At 43.0% G+C, this 4,051-nt stretch overlaps 1 pseudogene; it reads right to left on the bottom strand.

The window, feature by feature from the left end:
- Positions 1 to 509: 509 nt before the first annotated feature.
- On the bottom strand, positions 510 to 967 carry LOC103729562 (annotated as a pseudogene).
- Positions 968 to 4,051: the final 3,084 nt, after the last annotated feature.

Here is a 4,051-nt window from a genome sequence, read left to right as displayed (position 1 = left end):
GGGGCACCTATACCAGCATCCATTCTATCCCCCCATCACATTCAAGGCTCAGGGGAAAATGTAGAAGAGTTGGAAGAAAGATAATAATGTCAGAGGATGTGGTCAAGAGGTATGAAATGGTGTCCTCTTAGAAGTCATGGCCACTCTACTCATAAACTCACAGTGGCTGTGCTTGATTGTACAAGGCCTACACAAGAGCAAGCTACTTAAAGTCCCAGCACACATGTGGATGGGGTTCACAAGGAGGAGCTAATGGTATGGATTGGTGAAGTGGGGCAAGATAGAAATTTGGGAAGGGATGGAGCGTGACCACTGGCAAGTTGCACATGCTCCAGTGGATGATCTCATATTGACATAATGTTGGCAAGTTGATATGTTGAAATGATTCACAAGTGCTTAGAGGGGGAAAAGGGTGGTGGATATCATGGATGAATCTTTGATTTTTTTTTTTTTTTGACAATCCACAATGTTTATTACAAAGGTAAACCATGATACTCTGAATGAACTTATCAGTAGGTTTTCTGGTAGTGAGCACCAACACAAGGACCTCCAAACTTTTTGGACTCGCACAGATGGGGATCGGCTACCAGCAGGGTCTTGTCATACTGGATAAAATGTCTTTAATCTCCTTTTTTGAAGTCTCATCCACATATTTCTGGTAGTAGGCCACCAGGGCTATGGAGATGGACTGTCGAATAGCATAAATCTGGGCCACATTACCACCACCCTTCACACGGACCTTGATGTCCACACCAGCAAACCGCTCCTTGCCCAGAAGCAGAACTGGCTCTAGTGACTTGTACTGCAACGTGCGTGGCTCGATCATCTCCAGGGGACATCCGTTCACCTTATGAGGCCATTTCCCCATTTGCAGTGTGCCACGGCTGTGGCTGCCTTCTTGACAGAAGACGACCTGCACCGGCTGCACCCGACCCTTGGCTGGCATGGCTCTGAGCACACACCCAAGCTCCTCACTGCACGGCATTGCACCAGAAAAGGACGAATAAAATTTTTAAATAGAAAAAGAAAGAAAAGTGATTTGGCAGATTGAAAATAAAACACAAACGTGTGTGGGTCCATCGCTTGAATTCTCTTCATCACAAATTTAAAGGAAAGCAGACTCACATCCAAGAATATTTCCTTAACACAAATTAGACAAAAGCATTTAAAAAAAGAAAGATAATATGAAAAACATGAATAGGGGTAGAGTAGGTGTGTAAATGGGGGAGAAGTCTAAATATTATCCAAATACATTGTCTGAAGATCTCAAATAATAAAATATTAGAAACAAAATCTCAGACTTGGGAATTTGTATTTAAATAACACAGGCAGCATTATCATACTCTGGGTTTTTTTCTCTCTCTTTTATTTCTCCTCATCCACTGATTCCCCTCCTTTCTTCCATCTCTTCCATATTTCCCCCTGAGATTTTTATTGCAGAAGAAAGGTTGATATAATTGCCCCATCTATGGCTGAATACTTATAGTCACGTGTTCATTTATGAGGCTCTGCTCACTTCAAAACTGACTTTCTCTTAGCAAGGTTGAAAGCAGCCCAGGTCTATGACTACAAGCAAAAATATTTGGAAGGAAGCTTTGTGACATGACCATTTAACACAATAACAAAATTAGGTTCCCCCCTAGGACCTATGACCTTGTCAGCCATTAACTTTTGACCTGGTTTACAGCACCTAGCATGAAATGCTCTTCTAAGGAGTGAGCTTCAAATCCAATAAGTAAGCCACACAGTGCGGCACATGCCTTTAATCCCAAAATATGGGAAACAGAGGAAGGTGGATCTCTGTGAGTCAAGACCAGCATGGTCTACATAGTGAGTTTCCAGGTTAGCTAAGTCTACCTGGAAACTTGTTTCAAAACAGACAAAAGCCAAACGAAACCAAACCAAACCAAACAAAACAAACAAAAAACCACCCCAATCAAATCGTAAGCAATTAGCACCCCTTAATATTCATGCCATTATGTATCTGTGAGCACATCATTCCCAGAAACTCGGCTCTGGGTAAGTCCACCTATGCCTTTTCTCCCACAGTAACCGGAGTAGTATTTAGCATCACTGTGAAAACTAGGAAGGAGGAAGTTTCGCAGTCAGTTTGAGGGAAATTGATTTCTGTGTGTCCTGCAAACAAAGAGTGTAATGACTTCACCAATAGGGCCTAATCATGTAGTTACTGGGAGCAACCAAAGACAATGACAGTATTCTATGTTGTTTGGATATCTAGAACTTCCCTGACCTACAGTGTAGGAGGAAGTGCGGCCTGAACAACCAGCGCACGCCTGCTGCAAATGGACCAAAAACATCTGGCTGAGGCAAACCTGTGTTCTGCCAAAAGACATAGAGATGGCTGACGTGAAAATGGTCTGATACAGAGAGCCAATGAGGAATAGACACAACCTATCAATGGATCAATGGGACACAGGGAGGGGGATATAAGGGAGCCCCATATCCGCAATGGAGTCTGCAGCTTCTAGCATTGCCTGCTTCTCACCTGACTCCTGGTGACTCCGGAGGGCCCCAGAACACCCTCAACACTACAGCTTCTAGATGGATATGCCATGCCTTACACTGTCATTTTTATTTAATAATCCATATCTTCCAAGAATGACACTGTTTAGGTAATATTTTGAAATTAGCATACTAGCTAATGGATTTTCATAAAGCTTTCCCACAGAACCATTTGTAAGCCCTCCCTTCATAGCTCCTTTCTCCCTTCCACAACAAAATTATTAAGTGAATGCTAGCCATTCAAACTAGATTATTTGTAAATTTCTAAACAGGAATATGGACTATGTAGATCATAAAGTCAATCTTCTCATTCTAAATGATGAAATAGTCAGTGCTGTATGCCATAGATTGTGGGGCCTTATTTTTTATTGAATTTATAAAATTTTCATACAATATAACTTGATGGTATTTAGATTTCCTTCCCTATCCCCACCTCTCTTTATTTTCCCTTACCCATTTTAACATGTGGTGTGTGTGTGCATGTGTGTGTGTGTGTGTGTGTGAGAGAGAGAGAGAGAGAGAGAGAGAAAGAGAGAGAGAGAGACTATAGAGTCTACTTTGTATTTCTAAATGTCCTTCAGTAAGGGTTCATCCATTGTGCCTGGTTGCCTTTTTGCCCTACCAAGAGTCCCGTCCCATCCTTGAAAGAGACTGTCTTCTGCCCCTCCCAACAACCATCTATTGCCACAATTTCCTTTGGTGGAGTTGTAGCTTTTAACCCACTTCCTCCTGTCTATGCTCGGATTCTTTCTGGTTTGAGCTTGCATGGGACTTGCATATGCTCTCACCACTGCTGAGACAACATATAAGTAACTGACCAGTTGTCTAAAATTCTGTTTCTTTGTAGTCATCCACCACTCCTACCGTCTTTCCATCTACTCATCTACAATGATCCCTGAGCTTTGTGAGCAGAAGTTTGATACAGTCATCCTATTCAGAGATAAGCACTCTGCAGCCTCTTGGTGGTCAGTTGTGGGTTTCTGTGTTAATCAGCTTGTGTTGCATAGGACAACTCCAGTGAGAATAGAGAAAAGTATTAACCTATGGATACAACAATAAGTCATTGGGAGTCATTTTAGGTGTCATGTTCCCATTCCAGTGGATGGAGTTGTGGTGCCTATGTCCCCATAGGCACTAGGGTCACTGGCCACCTAGCTCAGGGTGCAGGTGCCTGACACTGAAGAAGTGGTTGCATTTCAACTGAGCCTGATGTACCTCTATTGCCATGGGCTAGGCCTGAGGGTGGCTGCACTATACCATACACTCATTGTCTGCCATCCGTCATCATCATCATCATCATCATCATCATCACCAACGTCATCTAGATGACAACCCAGGTTCAGGCAAGAAAGGACTTGAAAATTAAGGAAAATGGCTGAAGAGCCAAGATGACAGCAGTGGCAAGTCTCCCCAAAATGCAACTCTGGGTAAGACTGTGACCACCTTATCCTGCCATGCCCTAGTGCCTTTCTTGCCCTGAGGCTAGGACTGTGAATGGACACCATACCACATACCCATAGTTTTCTGG

The sequence above is a fragment of the Nannospalax galili genome, unplaced genomic scaffold (genome assembly GCF_000622305.1).
Source record: "Nannospalax galili isolate Female #2095 unplaced genomic scaffold, S.galili_v1.0 scaffold292, whole genome shotgun sequence".
Taxonomy (NCBI): Eukaryota; Metazoa; Chordata; class Mammalia; order Rodentia; family Spalacidae; genus Nannospalax; species Nannospalax galili.
This window is presented reverse-complemented; position numbering and strand designations above follow the sequence as displayed.